The sequence below is a fragment of the Cnephaeus nilssonii genome (genome assembly GCF_951640355.1).
Source record: "Cnephaeus nilssonii genome assembly, chromosome: 2".
In the NCBI taxonomy this organism is placed as follows: Eukaryota; Metazoa; Chordata; class Mammalia; order Chiroptera; family Vespertilionidae; genus Cnephaeus; species Cnephaeus nilssonii.
This window is the reverse complement of record NC_137073.1, coordinates 49,634,663-49,653,001: the sequence shown is the minus strand read 5'-3', so window position 1 is coordinate 49,653,001 and position 18,339 is coordinate 49,634,663. Positions and strand designations below refer to the sequence as shown.

The 18,339-nt window shown below is 39.7% G+C and overlaps 1 pseudogene across 1 annotated transcript in view; it reads left to right on the top strand.

Moving 5' to 3' along the window:
- The window catches only part of LOC307113284 (translationally-controlled tumor protein-like), a 31,818-nt pseudogene extending 20,874 nt beyond the window's left edge, over window positions 1-10,944 (top strand). The window contains exon 2 of the transcript XR_013815303.1: window positions 10,306-10,944. The product of XR_013815303.1 is annotated as a translationally-controlled tumor protein-like (transcript). The remainder of the gene's footprint in view (window positions 1-10,305) is intronic.
- Window positions 10,945-18,339: the final 7,395 nt, after the last annotated feature.

Below are 18,339 nucleotides of genomic sequence, written 5' to 3'. Positions count from 1 at the left end.
ATTCTGAAAGCTTAGGCCAAAGCAAATTCTATTTGAAAAGGCCTATTGCTGGGGAAATGAAATTGCATGCAAACGAAGAGGTGAGGCTATTGTATTTTAAAGTGACTTTCATTGCCTGTCCCAGCATAAAGTATTTTTAGAAAAATAATTGACCTCGACAAGATTAGGTGTGTGTGTGTGTGTGTGTGTGTGTGTGTGTGTGTGTGTGTCTGTGTGTGTATTGGGGGGGGGGGTGAGGAATTAGTGTGGGAGGAATGACAGAGCTCTGTAATATACTAGTAAGACACTTCTACCTTAAATAATAATTTTCTTAAAGCCTTTTATTCCTGCCACTAGAGTGAAAGGAAAGACGGCCTTTCTTTCTCAGCAGCTCCCTGCCTTCCCATTTACTCAACCAACCCCTCCCGGTTCCCACTTCTGTCCTGGGAGACTACATTGTCACTGCCCTACTCGGCAGACCACTTGCGCCCTGTTGGACTTTCCCACAGGTAAGATGAGAAAGGACTTGGACCAAAGGAGACTTCTCATTGGCAATAATGTGAGCTTTGACGAATGGTAACGGAGGACACTGGATGAAGGAGGCACATCTCCGACAGCAAGCTTGCTCGGGTGAATGCTTGCCCAGCTTTCCCCCATCGTCCCGGTTATTTCCTTCCTGCTTTGGCGTCACCAACTTTACTCATTGCCTCATTCCTGTGCCTGATTTTGCACGCTGCCTCTTAGCTAGCTGCCCTTTGTCACTTTGTCCTCTCACTCATCAAAGGAAAGGGGAAAGCAGTGTATTGTTTGAGAGATTTGGCCTGGATTATTTAGTAAATGCTTATATTTTCAAGTCCCTCTTCTTATCTCCTTGTTTTCCTCAGTGCGCTTCCTGAAGTAAGCTCCTGTCTTCCAACATATTATTTACAGGCTGGCACTTAGCATACCATAGGTGCATAATAAATGTTATTATATTTGGTCACATAAAGATAATTAATGGGGTGGGTAATATGCCCTGGCCTCTGAAGAAGCTGCATCATCATTGGGCCACTGTCAGCTGGGAGAAGCTGAAAAGTTCTCTGATGCTCTGATGGGTGAAATGTGCCCACAGGCTCCAAGCGTGAATGACAGAACCCACAGACACTGCCCGTACTGTTTTACTGAGCTCACATCTGAGTCATACTGCTGTCCACCGGGTACATGATTTAAGGGAGAATATGATAGCGTAATGGATTTAAAACTCACCATCTAGCACTCCAGCAGGAAAAGAGATGTTTTAACTCGTTTCTCTGTAATGGAATTGAACTTGACTCTAAGCACCCATTTTAGAAATGTTTTTATTATTGATGTTAGAGACAGAGGAAGGGAGAAGGAGAGAAACATCTATGTGAAAAGGTAACACACCCCGTAGTGGGGATCAAGCCCAAAACCTGAGCATGTGCTCAAACCAGCGACCTCTCAGTGCATGGGATGATGCTCAACCAACTGAGCCACGCCAGCCGGGCTCAAACCCCATTTTTAATGATGGGGGAAACTCAATCTTGTCATTTTCAAGGTAACTGTATCATTGCATTTTCATAGTCTCTTGGAATAAATATTCAGTCAAATTAAAGATTTAAACTCGACCCATTTAAAGCTCAAATTCAATATCAGAGCTGTTCTCCACTCTCAAGGGCTTTCCTCTTCTCTTCCCCTCAGGATGTATGTGGGTGCAGGGGAAGAAGGGAGAGTCTTCTTGAGCCCCACATGCCTCTGTCCCTGCTGTAGCTGAAGGTTTTGCAGCTGAATAATTTGTGTCTTAATATAATAAAGGTCCACCACTCCCACCCCCTTCAGCCCCTCCTAGCTCAAGTGAAGCTTGGACACACAACCTCATCTTGATCCGTTGGGCGGCACACCTTAGAGCCTGTGCTATAGGTCACCTTGCCCCAAGGCAAGACAACCCTGTCTTGCCCACTGCTGGGGCCTATTGGAGAGCTCCCTGTTCTGGCTCTGTCTCTGCCTTCTCTCTGCTTAACTTACCACACCTGCCATTTCTGCTCTGGGCTCCAGAGAAAAGGGTCAAAGGGCACTCTGCTCCAGGGTTTCCAAGCTTATCTAGGGGTCTCTAAGTACTACAGTGAAAAGAGAGAGGTGTCTGAAGCTGTCCTCGGGGTAAGGTAGAAGTGAACCAGGAGCAGTATAAATATTCTCAGCTAAACTTTTATGCAGTCTTCATCTCTTTCTGAGTTCCTTTCCTTGGCTCTTACCTCTTTTCTATGATTTACAGGTATTTTAGAAGATATATTACCACAATCCACTCTTTATTTCAAAACCAAGTAACTTTGTAAATACTCCATCAAGTAAAGGCAGCACATAGGTTTTAAGAGCAACCTTGCAAATAAAATGAAAAATCAAATTGTAATCAAGTATTATATTTTAAAATACGATTCTTATTCTTCGTAATAATAGCTGAAATCCAAATTCTGACATGATTCTTAGTGAAATCTAGTATTCTCTTAGTTGCGCTTGCAGATTACTTTGCAGCTTCAAGTTCTATCATTTTCCGCCAGCATCTGACGACTCATGCAACTTCATTCTTGCTGGCCTCGGCTTCTTTTCTGTGGGTGAGGGGATAGCAACAGATAATTTCAGCACCTCTAGCACATCAGTTCCCTAGCAACTTCTCCAGGAGGTGCTCCTAGAGTAAGAAGCTATGATCTGGGAACCAGGCCAAGGTGCTTTTGGTGTGTCAGGGTGGGGGCTTCCAGGGACACTGAGGCCTGGCAGACACCTTTTCCACTACAGTGAATAAGCTGGCTACTCTGGAGGCATACAGGCTGTGGTCTGGAAGGCCCTCAAGTGTCACTGAGAGCCGTGTTTCCTGGGAATGGTGTCCTGGAACAGCCACTTTTACTCGCCTTGGATTCCTCTGGGGACTTCTTTGGCCTCCCGTAGCTGGAGGCACAGAACACCTAGTAATTCCTCCACGGCCACCTCCACCCCCCTCAGTACTGGGGACGTTATAGAGAAACAAGTTAAATGTCACACTCCCTACAAGGCACAAGGTAGATGAAATAGGGTAAGAACCCAGTCAGAAGAGACTGGGGGGACCCATGCCAGCTCAGCTTCACTGAAAAAGAGGTGGTTTTTCTAAAGGGAAATGAGAAAGACTCTAGAAGGCAGTGAATTTAGGCACAAAAAGATTTTTTTTTAAAATATATTTTATTGATTTTTTACAGAGAGGAAGAGAGAGGGATAGAGAGTTAGAAACATCGATGAGAGAGAAACATCGATCAGCTGCCTCTTGCACACCCCCTACTGGGGATGTGCCCGCAACCAAGGTACATGCCCTTGACCGGAATCGAACCTGGAACCCTTGAGTCCGCAGGCAGACGCTCTATCCACTGAGCCAAACCGGTTTCGGCAAGATTTTTTTTTTTGTCCCTTTTCAGGAACGGGGAGAGAGGTCCTAAGTTGCCTTCTATGGAGACATAAGAAAAGAGGCACACACTCACTGCTTTGCATCTCAAAAGGATATCTGAAGGTCTCCAAGTGAGAAAGCAGGAATAAAGCCCAGGACAAATGAGAAATCAAAACATAGGCCTCTTGACCTGTTCTACTGGTGAGGGAAATTGGAGAGACCCTTCATTCTGAATCCAACTCTGCCTCATCAGGCAAGGACTAAAGACCCCAGGGACCCTGGTATCCAGGACTCTGGACTGTCCTTAGTGCCCTGAAACCAATAATGCTTCCCTCTCCTTCCAGAGCTCACTCTCCTGCCCCATGTAAGCATTCCTGGAAGGTGACTCGACCCATTTACCAATCCCTGTTGCTCACTTCCCCTTTTGTATAATCCCCTGGACTTTGAGTCACAGAGTTGTTAGTGCCTTACTTTTCTCCCTTTTCTACCCCCATCCTTCTTGATAGGGACACTGGAAGAAGCACAATAAAATCCCCACATATATGTTCTTAAAAAAAAAAAAGCCACTCTAAATAATTATGAGGTAGGAATCACAAATGTGTGGGTTCAGAATGAATAAAATGTCAACTACTCCAATGTTATGCAAATAGATACTTGTGGCTTGTGATAAAATTGCTGAAGACAGCCTCATGCAGAGATTCAAAAAGTACTGTATGCCAAATAACAGAGCTGCTGATGTGCTCTGAAAAAGCTGAGTTAGATGACACAAGCAGTGGTCCTCATGTTGGCAAAGATTCTGACAAAGGTACATGTGAAGAACTTAGATGAAACTATGTCATGATATGCGACAGAAAAAAGCAACACTCTTAAATGTTTATATCATTTTAAATAATATGGGATTTTTATAATTACTAATTATAGCAAAGTTTTGAAAAAGAGACATTGACTGCCTTGCTATATCCCTAGAAGTGTATATTATACTCAAGTTGGCTTAAAATAATTTAAAATGTTTTTATTGATTTATTTTTTTAAATGAGGGGTCTCTTTATATCCAAGATTGCCTTATTTTCAGACATATAAGGTATACAGTGAGTAGGGTAGCTAGTAATCAGCCAAACACTTACCACCTTGAGTTCAAGGTAGAGCAAGCCTCAGCCTGAGACTTCCTCTAAGCTTTCTGCTTCAGAAATTTATTAAACACTGGGTGTCTGTGGTCCTCTGAGTTACACCTTTCCTCCCCAAAAAAGAGTAGTTCATAGCCTTGACATAGAAGGCCTTATTTTAAAATCCTAACACAACCCATATATATATACACACATGGTGAATTGATTTTCAAAAACGGTTAAAAGACAATTCAGTAAAGAAAGAATAGTTTCTTCAATAAATGGTGCTGGAACACTGGGGTCCATATGCGAAGAAGAAGAAGAAGAAGAAGAAGAAGAAGAAGAAGAAGAAGAAGAAGAAGAAGAAGAAGAGGAGGAGGAGGAGGAGGAGGAGGAGGAGGAGGAGGAGGAGGAGGAGGAGGAGGAGGAGGAGGAGGAGAAGAAGAACCCCAACCCTTATCTTATACCATGTGCAAAAATTAATACAAAAGTAGATCATAGGCATAAATTTACAACCCATAATTATAAAACTTCTAGAAGAAATCATAGGAGAAAGTTTTTTGATCTTGTGTTAGGCAAGATTTTTTAGATACAGCAAAAAATGATTCATTAAAATTAAAACAACTGATAGTTGGGATTTCATCAAAATATTAAAACTCTTCAAAATTCACTGTTAAAATAAAAATATAAGCTACAGACTGAGAAAAATATTTGTAAAGTACATATTCTTTAAAGACGTGTATCCACATATATAAAAAGCTCTCTAAACTCAATAACAATAAAATAAAAAACACACCTATTAGGCCAAAATCTGGAACAATGAGAATACCAAATGTTGACAAGGTGTGGACTAACAGTAACTCTCATTCATTGCTGGTAGGAATGCAAACTTTCTTACAAAACTAAACAAACTCTTACCATACAATTCAGCAATCATATTCCTTGGTATTTACTCAAAGGAGTTGAAAACTTATGTCCACACAAAATCCTACACACAGATGCTTATAGCAGCTTTATTCATAATTGCCAAAACTTGGCAACAACCAAGATGCACTTCAAGAGGTGAATTGATAAGTAAACTGTGGTATGTCCAGACAATTAGATACTATTCTGAAAAGAAATGAGCTATCAAGCCATGAAAAGACATGGAAATTAACTTAAATGCATATTACTAAGTGAAAGAAGTCAATCTAAAAAGGCTACAAACATAATGATTTTAACTATATGATATTCTGGAAAACTACAAGACAATAAGAACATCAGTGGTTGCTGGTGTGGGGATTTAAATAGGCAGAAAACAGAGGATTTTTAGGGCAGTGAAAATACTCTGTATGATACCATAATGATGGATACATGTCATAAGGTATTTGTCCAAACCCATGGAATGTGTAATACCAAGAGTAAACCCTACAGTAAACTACGGACTTTGGATGATTTTGATGTTGCCAATGTAGGGTTATACTTGGTAATAAATGTATATAGTACCACTCTGGTGAGTGATATTGATAATGGGGGAGGGAAAAGTTATATGGGAAATCCCTGTACCTTCCTCTCAATTTTTTAAATTTTGTTATTATTATTGTTATTATTTTTGTTAATGCTCACCTGAGGATAGTTTTCTGTTGATTTTTAGGAAGAGTGGGAGATAGAGGGAAAGACAGAGAGAAACACATTGATTGGTTGCCTCCTGTACGAGTCCTGGCCAGGACCCGGGCCAGGGAGGAGCCTGCAACCAAGGAAACCCGGGACCCTTTGGTCCGCAGGCCGACACTCTACCCACTGAGCCAAATTGGCTAGGGTCCTTCCTTTCAATTCTGTTGTGACCTAAATCTGCTCTTTAAAAAGAGAGAGAGAGAGAGAGAGAGAGAGAGAGAGAGAGAGAGAGAGAGAGAGAGAGACTTTAAATAAATAAATCAACCAATGATTTTTTTTTCATAATCATTCTGAATTGATAACAATTCAAGTGTTCTTCAAACAGTGAGTAGGTAGCAAACTGTGGTACTGTACGCTGCAATAAAAAGAAATGAACTACAAATACATGCAACAACATGGGGAATCTCTAACACACAATACTAAGGGAAAGAACTTAGACTCAAAATTCTGCATACGGTATTAGTCCTTTGATGTGACGTTTTCGGGAAAAATAAAAGAAGAATAGGACACTAATCAGTGGTTGCAGTGGCTCAAGACCGGGAGAGAGGCTGATCACAAACAGGCTTGAGTGAATTTTGAGGGATGCTGAAAATGTTCTGGATGGTGGTAGTTACATGACTATATGCATTTGTCAAATTCAAAGAACTGTACTCTAAAATGGCAAATTTTACCTCATAAATTATACCTCAATTGTTTAAAATGTTAATGACAGGACACAAAAACCTAAAATATACTCTGACCCAGAGTCAGCATGGTCATTGCTGATAAGTAGTGCTGGCTCCTTAGCTATATTTCGTGGGGTCACCAGCTAATCCCAGGCATGTTTGTGATTCCAGAAGTCCTGAAGGGTTGTGCAATGGTTTATCTCCTTTCTTATAAACAGCTGGTGGGTGATGAGGAAAAAGGCAGGACAAGGTACAAGGCAAGACAGGGAGAATTTTCTCTACCTGTCTTTTCTCTTCTATTCTTCCTTGCTTTTCTGCTTTTTCCTTTGAGCTCTTATTTTTCTTTTACTTCTTTTCCCTATTTATTTATCAGTTTATGCCTAGCTGAAAGGAATCTGCGGGGCAAAAGAAAGTATTTGCTCTGATCAGTAATGGTTTAGTAAATGATTAGCAACCATCTCTCTGCAACACACACACATATTTGCCAAAACTTGGCAGCAACCAAGAAACACTTCAAGAGGTGTTTCTCTCTCATCTGTGTTTCTAACTCTCTATCTCTCTCCCTTCCTCTCTGTAAAAAATACTAGTTTGTTTTAAATCTTACTGATATAAAGAGTATGTCACATAGTTTATAAATAATGATAAAACATGCAGTATTCTTTTAGGTGAATTCCATGTAGCCAGTTGATTCCCACAGAATGTTTCATTGATTTTTGCTGAACTTTTGTATCTGAGGCCAACTATCATTGTAAGTAACAAACTAGTTTTGACAAGAATCTTGGCTGATATTTTCATTATGTTAATGATCAAGATGAAAGTGAAACAAGAAATAAATGTGATGGTACTTTTCACTTATTCATCGAAAATATGAGTGACTTGGATAAATCTTATACTCGTTTTTGAATACTGGAGAAATATTTCCTTGATCTTTGTATTATTCACAATGTCACAACTATAGATATGACATTTTAAAATTTAATCTACAGTATTAACAGTTTCTCCACCACTGAACAATCAACAAAACCATCAAAGAAGCGCAGATTTGGAGCATTTGTTCATTTCTGTGGTATAAATACTCCTGCTGTCCAATTTCAAACTACCTAAGTGAAGTCACTGAACACAGAGTTAGGAAGGGATGTCCCCAGGACACCATCATACAGTATATCCCCCATACAGACACAATAGATAGAAACAACATCAGGAACAAAGGTAATAGCAACATGTTGTAAAGTGATTAAAAAGCGATTGTTTTGAGTAGTTATTACCTTTGTTTTGAAAATAATTTATATAATGATTAGTGTATATCATTTAATTTTTAATAATGACCATGTTTAATAACCAGCTCACAAAACTTCTGAAATGTAACAGTCTGTTCTCTAGTGCATCTTTGAGCTGGCTTGTAGCCCATTATGGATCCCGGTACAAATCTGTGGACCCCTCCCCCACTGCAGATTCTGGGGCAGCAGTGGAAGCATGGGGGGACAGTGGGTGTAAACATATGTTGTTTCCCCGAGCCCCATTACTCTTGACATGCTGCCCAGGGCTGCTTTAGCCTTATGGGACATTTCCCTGAACTATTCAGCCTGGTTTTTAGGGCTGAATTATCAATGTCATCAGACTAAGCTCTATGTATTAGGAAATGGATGTGGATTTCAGTGGAATAAATGGTTTGGTTTTCTTCATTAAATTTCACTCATTAAAATATTCTGTTAGGTTTTTTTAAATGAGGATGTATTGTTGATGAAGAAAACATTGTTATTCTGAAACTCCTTTTTATTTTTTAAAGCCAAATCGGGAAAGCTATTCATCAAAATGTTAATAATGCTCTTGGACAGTGAAATATTTTTCCCCTTCTTTTTCTTGTGATTTTCTGTAGCTTCCAAATTATGCAATAAGTATATAACTATGGTAATAGGAAAAAATCGAGACAAACCTTTGGTTACTTGATATTTAAAATTGCACTGGTGCTGTCCTTTAAAGACCAGAAGAATAAATAGCATTTCGGTAAAAGAATGCCCAAGGAAACAGACATTAATTACTATGTTCGGTTTCATTTAAAAGCCAGATGTCCAGGAATTGGATATGGCCAATTATCAATTTCTACCCAGATGGAGTGTTTTCTTTTTTTCTGTCATTAGATGGAAAAGCACAGCATCTCTGGCTGCTTGCTTTATTACATTCAGCCACTTTGGTTGGAAAGCTTTCAGGAATAGGTGGAGCTTAGAAGAAGGGCAGTTTATTCTACCATAAATGAAAGGTTGAAGCTGGTACAAGAGAGAGAAGAAGAAGAATTAAGACATGTGATTGGTAAAGAAAGCTTTTCAAACTTGCTCTTTGACCAATTCCAGCAGCGGTAGACATGGAATTCATACCTTCTCATGTCTGCCTTCTGTGTCAGTCTATAGAACAAATTACTCTGAGATTTAGCAGCTTCAATCAAGAAATAGCTATTATTTCACAGTTTCTGCACATCAGGGAGGTGAGCTTGGTTTAGCTGGCTGCCTGTGGCTGCGTGTGGCTCAAGGTCTCCCATGCATACCTGGAATAAATCCTACTTGTTTGTGTGTATTTGTAAATATGTTGTTGGATTTGATTTACTAATATTTTGCTGATGATATTTGCATCTAAGCTTATGAAAGATATTGGTCTTTAGTTTTCTTTTTTATATGATATTTGTCCAGTTTTGGTAGCAGAGTAATACTACCTTCTAAAATAAGTAGAGAAGTATTCCCTCTTCTGTTCTCTGGAAGAGATTGTATAAAATTGGTGCTAATTCTTCTGAAAATATTTGATAGAATTCTCCAGTGAAACCATCTGGAGATTTATTTTTTCAGAGAATTTTAAGGACAAGTTCAATTTCTCTAATGGTTATAGGACTATTCTATTTCATCTTGTTTAAGCTAGTGTAATTGGTCCATTTCTCCTAAGTTGTTGAATTTATGAGTGTACAGGTACCTCTGGTAATCCCTTATTATTCTTTTAAAGGCTGTGGGAACTGTAATACTATACTGTTTCGTTACTGACATTGGTGATTTGTGTCTTCTCTCTCTCTATTTTGCCAGTCTTGCTAGAAGTCTATTAAAGTTTTTCTTTCATTGTTTTTTTAAATTTATCTTTATTATTGAAAGTATTATAGATGTCCCCCTTTTTTCCCCATTCACCCCCTCCACCCCTCACCCAGGCCTTCACCATATTATTGTCTGTGTCTATGGGTTATGCATATATGCTTATAAGTTCTCTGGTCTTTCATAGTTGTTTTTTTTTAATTGTTTTCTTTTCCCATTTTATTGATTTCTACTTTTATTATTTCCTTCTTTTTGCTTGCTTTGGGTTTATTTTGCTCTTTTTTTTTCTAGTTTCTGGTGGTAAGAACTTAGATTACTGCTTTTCAGCCTGCTCCCCACCTCCACCCCCCAGCCCCAGCACTGCTCCAGTTGCACCTGCACCAAGCTCACTCTGAGCTCTGAGCTCCTGCTAAGGCAGTGCCTCCTTCTCCTCCCAGCAGCCAACATGATCATCTACGGGGACCTCGTTAGCCATGATGCGATGTTCTCTGATATCTTCAAGATCCAGGAGATCGCAGACGGGCTGTGCCTGGAGGTAGAGAGGAAGACGGTCAGTAGGACAAAGAGTAACATTGATGACTGACTTATTGGTGAAAATGCCTCTGCTGAAGGCCTGGAGGGCAAAGGCACCAAAAGCACAGGAATCACTGGTGTTGACATTGTCATGAACTATCATTCGCAGGAAACCAGCTTGACAAAAGAAGCCTATAAGGAAGTGCATCAAAGATTACGTGAAATCAATCAAAGGGAAGCTTGAAGAACAGAGACCAGAGTTCCTTATTGATGAAAACATGAATACAGATGGCATGGTTGCTGTGCTGGACTACCATGAGGATGGTGTAATCCTCTTTAAGGATGGTTTAGAAATGGAAAAACGTTAACAAATTTGGCAATTTGGATCTATCACCTGCCATCATAACTGGCTGCTGTTTTTCATCCAAATGGGACTGATGTTATCTTGAGCTCTTCATTCATTTTTACCTTGATTTATTTGTAGGAGAGTCATTGTTTTTAAGAAAAATCATGTCATGTAGGTTGTCTAAAAATAAAATGCATTTAAACTAAAAAAAAAAAAAGATTAGATTACTAATTTGAGAACTTTTGTAATGTAATCTTTCCCTCTTTTCTAATGTAATTGGTTAATGCATAAATGTCCCTCTTGGTACTACTTTAGCTGCAACCCACAAATTTTGATAGGTTGTATTTGCATTTTCATTTGCTTCTGTATATTTTTTTAAAATTTCCTTTGAAGCATCTTCTTGACCAGGTAGTTTTTAAAAGTGTGTTGATTGACAGGTATTTATAGAGATTTTCCTGCTGTTTTTCTCTCATTGATTTCTAATTTAATTCCATAATGATCAGAGGACATATTCTGTACGATTTCAATTCTTTTAAATTAATTAACACTTGTTTTCTAGCCCAGCTTGTGGTTATTTATAGTGCTTGTGGGGAAAAAAGTACATTCTGCTGCTATGGATGTAGTATTCTGTATATGTCAATTAGATCCTGTTGGCTGATTGTGTTGTTCAGGTCTTTATCTTTGCTCATTTCCTGACTATTAGTTCTAGCAGTTGCTGAGAAGGGGATGTTGAAGTTCTCAATTATAATTTTAGAGATCCATATTTTATGAAAGATCAATTTTGGAGTGTCCGTTTAAGAGAAAAAATATAAAATTTGAATACACATTTAGTTTAAAAGTGAATATTTAAAATGAAAAAATCACAACAAATTACACATTTTAAAATTCTGACACAAAATTCACAAACATCACAACATCCAAAACATAATATAATGTATTTATTATTTTAATGCCTGACATACCTCTATAATAGTTTTCCCCTACATACTTTTGTCCAGATGTTATTTAATTATCTTTTCATATGACAGTAATTTTGTTTTATCATATTTGTATTGACTGAATAGAAAGATAACTTACTCTTTCTTCAGCGTGGTTGATCACAAATTTTTTTATTACTGATAGTTTTCTTTTAACCTTGACAACTTGTCATTAGTAATAACTTGTAATTTTTAAAGATTGTGATAATATTTGGGGAATCTTCTATTGGGTTTAATTTATTTATGAACTGTAAAATTTGGAAGAATTTTTCACAGACTAGCTTCCAACTCTGTCCATATTTCTGATACTAGTAGCTTAGAATATGTCCATATTGCAATACAGTTTCTGGCCCTGTAGCTTTGTATTATAGTGCTAGGCTATAGGAGTGAGTATTCCTGAAAGCTATTCCAGATTAGCAATAGATACTGCCCACAGAAGTGACTGTGAATCATATAAATATCCTCCCAGCAAATTCAAACTAATTGCACCTAGAACTCAACTTCCCTTTATCTGGATTCCCAGAATGACCACAGCCCCTGTAATACGACCTGACACCAGGAGAACTGTGACAGTGTGGAAGTCAGAGTAGAAAGAAACAACACCCTTAACCATTTGTGGCTGAAATAGATGACACTTGCAGTTTTTACAAAAACACACAAACATGTGAACATGTTGCTAAGGAACTTTTAGGAGCTTGGAAAGAGCCCATGCAAGTGAGGGCCCTTGGAGCTTAACCTTCAATCGTTTCATGGAAAATCAAGCCCTTCTGCTGACATTGAATGGGATACAAAGAGAAGGGAGGTAAATGCTTGTCCCTAATTCACCATCTTGAAGCAGAAGTTTCTTACATGACTTAAAAAACAAACAAACATTTATTATGAAAATTTCCAAGCATATACAAAGGTAACAAGAATAGTGTAATGAATATTGATGGTACTCATCATCCAGCTTCTAAAATTATCAAACTTTGTTGATCTTGTTTGTTTGGATACTGCCAGTTCAAGACATTGTGAAGGACAGATACAAAGATGAATGAGACATGGTCTCTGGCCTCATGTCTGTACCTGGTGAAGAAGATGAGGCATGAGCCTAACAAACCATGTCATACTACCCACAAGAGAACTCTGGACCATGGAAGGAGAGATCACCTCTAGCTAGGAATGACCATTAAAAGCTTCAAGGAAGAAGTGGGCTACTTAGAAAACAAGTACCTATTTTAACTTGTCCAAGCTGAGGCAGAATTGAGGTATATGAAATCTCTCTCTCTCTCTCTCTCACTCTCTCTCTCTCTCTCTCTCTCTTTACTTTACTTTACTTTAGAATATTCCTCTTGGCTTTTGGGAAATAGTTCAGCTTCCTAGCTGTTTATCTACATCTCTAACTAGATACTCAGATTCATTTAGATTTAATTAACATTTATTGAGTGCTTGCTAAGTGGTATTCATTTTCACATACACTATTTCATTTAATCGTCACAACAAGCCTGAGAGATAGATACCATCATCCCCATTTCTGAAGATGAGAAGAGAGATCCAGAGACACAACTTGCCTAAGCCTGCACAGATAGAAAGCATAGCTAAAATCCAGGACTTCTAACTCAATTAAACATAATTAAAATCCAGCACTTTTAACACAATTCCAATGTTTTTAAAGTTGTATCTACATCTGTGTGGTATTTCCCCAGTTCAGAAACCTTCAGTGGCTCACAGTCAATACACAACAAAATTAATAATAAAAGTCCTTACTTCACCATTTTTCTTTCTCCAAAATCCAGTCTTGGTCTTCTTTCAATTTTATCTTCCATTTGCAAGATTGCATCTGACCCCTCTTCCTGTGTTTGGGATATTGCCCTCTTCATGTCATGTAGCAGAACCCATATCACATCATGGAAATCAAAAGACCATTCACTCATTTTCATGGCTTCCTTATCAGTTAGGCCTGTGCTGTCAAATTGGATACCACTGGCCCCATACATCTAGTGCCACATGTTGAAATTATAGTATTTGGGATATATTGATTGAAATAATGTATATTAAACATTAACTTCACTTTTTTTCTTTAATTTTCTTAATGTGGCTACAAGAACATTTAGGATCATATATGTGTCTTGCATTATATTTCTGTTGGACAGCATTGAGCTAGAGTGTTAACATGTGACTGGATAGTTCAATCATTTGCCCCCAGGCTTGGGACCAAATGGTAGGGTGGTCAAGTCATAGTGAACCTCCTTCTTCCTACTGAGGGTGGTGACAGTGACAGTAACTGTACCTAGTTTCCAGGGGCAGCAGTGGCATCATCCAGGGCCTAGATCAAGTGGTATTGGTGGTCCCAGTTTCGGTATCTGTATCCAGCAGTGGCTGTAGTGGTGGCTTCTTGGGACCAGGTCTGGACATAATGTTGAGTGTTTCCACTGGAGATCCTGCAGGTATCCAATATCCTCCTAATCCTCCCAATATCCTCGACCCACAGGTTGAGAACCGCTGCTGTAGAGCCTAAGACCATCGGAAAAACACAGATATTTACATTACGATCCATTAACAGTAGCAAAATTACAGTTATGAAGTAGCAACGAAAATAATTTTATCGTTGGGGGTCACCACAACACAAGGAACTGTATTAAAGGGTCGCGGCATTAGGAAGGTTGAGAACCACTGTCCTAATAGATTCCTTTTTTGCTAAGGTTCTTCATGAAGTCTCCCTCATGCACTCCAGTCCACAGTGATCCTTCCTGCTTTTGACATCAATAGTGAATCAAATCCAGACCACACACTTGGCACTTGGCCTGTGCTAGTTATCTTATTATAGGAAAATGCCTTTCTTCACAGCCAGACTGTAAAATTCTCCGTAGCAGGAACCCTGTCCTTGGCAAAGTTGTTTCTCAGTGGCTGTCTGGCTGTCTTGGTCACAGCACCTCCAGAGGAATACTCGTAGTTTTCTTTTTCTTTTCTTTCTTTTTACTTGTAGTTTTCACTGCAGATCTGCTGTAGGCAGAGCAGCTATCATTGTCCCTGTTCACACAGATGAGGGAACTTGGTCAGTGGGGTCGAGTGACTGGTCTGAGGTCTTATAGCTGGTTTGCTGCCAAATTGGGCAGTAGTCTTGACCTCGTCACTGCCCACTCCCATCTCTTTCTTTTGTTTCAGGCCCTGCCACATACGGAAGATGGTGTGTTCATTTCTAGGACTGCTGTATGTAACGAAGTGTCACACACTGGATATCTTAAAACAATAAACATTTATTGTATCATAGTTCTGGAGTCTATAAGCCTGAAATCAAGGTATTGGCAGGGCCATGATCTCTCTGAAACCTATGGGGAAATCCTTGCTTGCCTCTTCCTAAATTGTGGTGGTTTGCTGGCAGTCTTTGGTGTTCCTTGGCTTGTAGCTTTGTAACTCCATCTCTGCCTTTGTCATCACATGGCTTTCTCCCTGTGTGTTTCTTTCCTCATATGGCCACTTATATATATCAAAGGCTAATATGCTAAGTGTCCAACCATCTGACCGGTCACTATGATGTGCACTGACCACCAGGGGGCAGACACTCAACGCAGGAGCTGCCGTGAGGTGCACTAGCTATTTACAGAGAAATGGCACCGCAGACCTGGTGCCCACAAAGCAACACTCGGCTTCCCCAAAGTGGGACACAGGTCCCGCCACCACCCTGGAGTGACACCCCACCAAATTGCAGCCGACGCTGCTGAGACCCTATGGCGCAAAATGCAGCCCACAGCCCAGCCCAGCTCAGAAACGGTGGCTGTGGGCGCCAGGTAATGACATCACATAGCAATGCCTGGCTTCCTCTCCCTAGTGACTATCCTCCTTGGAGTTTCTTCAGCTCAGGAACATGACTTGCTTTATAGCCAGATGCAAACATTTTACACTTTAACCAAATGACTGTGAAGCGTTTTCCTGTGCTTCATCTCATTTGATCCTCATAGAAGTCCTGGAGTAGGTAGATAGGAGACTCAGTGGAATCCTATTTTCTTCTCATTAGCTGGAAAATGGATATTTAGAAAGTTTAGAAACTTGACCCAACTGAAAAGAAGTAAGAAATGGTGGATCTTGAAAATGACTTTAGGTTTTCTCACTACGCAGAATATAGTCAAACACTGCTGAAGTTAATATTTTACCCTTTGTTCTCCCTGTGTGATCTACAATAATAATGTGCTTCATGTTGATATTTACTGCTGTGTTGCTGACAATTACCTGAAAGAGAAGTTGGAGTGCTTCACTGGACTGGGAAAAGTTTAGCTAAATCAGAAAGCAGGTCTAATTAAGCAAGTTTATTCTATATCTATAAAAGGCTAAGTTGACTCGCGCATGTGTGATACATAGAAAGCTCTCACTGGTGCCAATCACACGCATGTTTCTATCTGTCATTGTTGATCATGAATTTGGTTGACTCTTCTTTTATAGAGAAAGGCCGAATAGCGATATTAAAATATTTCTTCTAATTAATTTCCTTTCAATGTGCACAAATCCGTGCACCGGGCCACTAGTCTTCTTATAAGGACACTAGTTACTGGATCAGAGGCCCACCTTACTCCAACCTGACCTCATTTACTACGAGTTATATGCAAGTTTTTGACTGCACAGGAGGTCAATGCCCCTCCCCCCACGTTCATTGTTCAAGGGTCAATTGTACTTACATCTGCAATAACCCTATTTCCAACTAAGTTTATATTCCTTAGTACTGGAGGTTAGGACCTCAACATATCGTTTTTTTGGTGTGGGGTTTTTTGTTTGCTTGTTTTTTGGCTAGGGGGTGGAGTATACTCAACCTATAACAGATGGTAACCATAGAGGAGAGAATACCATAGAAAAGGAAGAAATTGTCGTTTCCAGGATTTATTCCAAGGAAGAATTACACTACAGTGGGCTAGAAGGTGGGGAGGTCTTTTCAGGTATGTATCCCCACCTACTACTTGGTTTGCATATACCAACTAGATTTTTTGTTTGTTAATCCTCACCTGAGGGTATTTTTTCCATTGCTTTTCAAAGAGAAAGGGAGGGAGGAGGGGGAGAGAGAGAGAGATAAGCATTGATGTGAAAGAGACAAATGGACTGGTTGCCTCCTTCACACACCCTGACAGAGGGAAGGGGGTGTGTGAACTGCAACACAGGTACATACCCTTGACCGGGAATCGAACCCATGACCCTTCTGTGTGCAGATGAACACTCTAACCAGTGAGCACACCAGCCAGGGCTATACTAACTAGATTTTGTTGACAAGTGTATGTTATCATGAGGTATAGTATATCACTTCCCTCACATAAGGACTGGATGGTCCCTGATATATAAGATAGAAGCCCCATCCTTTCTAGTAGTTCTCCCCAGCTATCCTGAGGCAGCTATCTTGTTTAGAGGGAAATGATGGTGCATAATTCTGATGAGTAAATGGGATGTGAATGTTGTGGTAAGCCTGCCACTCTTTGTCAGAGACCTGTCTTTGACGACTAAAGTATTACTTGGGACCTAGATGAGAGAGCTAGTAACAAGCTTAACCTAGAGGATACAGCTAGTATTCAGGATATACATCCATTTCCCTGGTATTTGTTTTCCTTTGATGAAACGTACAGAAGTTATAAGTAAAAAGAAATACACAATTCTTTTTTTGACTTGAGAGAGAGAGAGAATGAGATTTGTTGTTCCACTTATTTATGCATTCATTGGTTGATTCTTGTATATGCCCTGACCAGGGATGGAACCTAAAACCTTGGTGTATCCGGATGATGCTCTGACCAACTGAGCTCCCCAGCCAGAGCTGAAACACACAATTCTTAAAAACATGAAAAGGAAATGATAAAGTGAGCTCTGCTTCAGTCCAAACGAAAAGAATGAAAGCAGTTTTCTTTTGGTGATATCCTACGTAAGACTCTCAATTTGACTGGGGTTCTTAAATGGCTGTGGCTGAAATCTCTAAGTGAAAGTCAACTAATGACACAGAGCCAAATCACCAAATAAGCCCACCTCCAAATCCAATTTCTCTAGATGGGAAGAGCATGGGCTGTATGGTCAGCACTATCTTTTAATGTGTGACCTTGTGCAAGTGACCTAATCTCTCTGAATTATTTTGTGTATAAAAATGAGGATAACTACTGAGCAGAGCCACGGTGAGGATTAAGTACCTAGCAGAGTGCCCAGCACATATAATAGGTGCTCCATTAAATTGAAGCCTTGCTTCTTCCAGTCCTGCAAACATACACAATACAATCTCTGCCCACTGCCCCACCATCACCTACTTTTCTCCATCTCATTCCTACCCCCTTAGAGTCCTATTTATAATCTAGTTGAGGAAATGTATCAGTAGGAAATAACTTGCATTTAAGTTTAAAAACCAAGAAGTAAAAAACAAAGTAATATACCCTGACTACTTAGGTGCTGACAAACTTCCCCATTCGTTAATTCAAAAAAACATTTATTGGCCCTAGCTGGTTTGGCTTAGTGGACAGAGCGTCGGCCTGTGGACCAAAGGGTCAAGGGCACATGCCCAGAGTTGCGGGCTCGATCCCCAGTGGGGGGTGTGCAGGAGGCAGCCAATCAATGATTCTCTCTCATCATTGATGTTTCTCACTCTTCCTCTCCCTTCCTCTCTGAAATCAATAAAAATATATTTTAAAAAAAATTTATTGAGT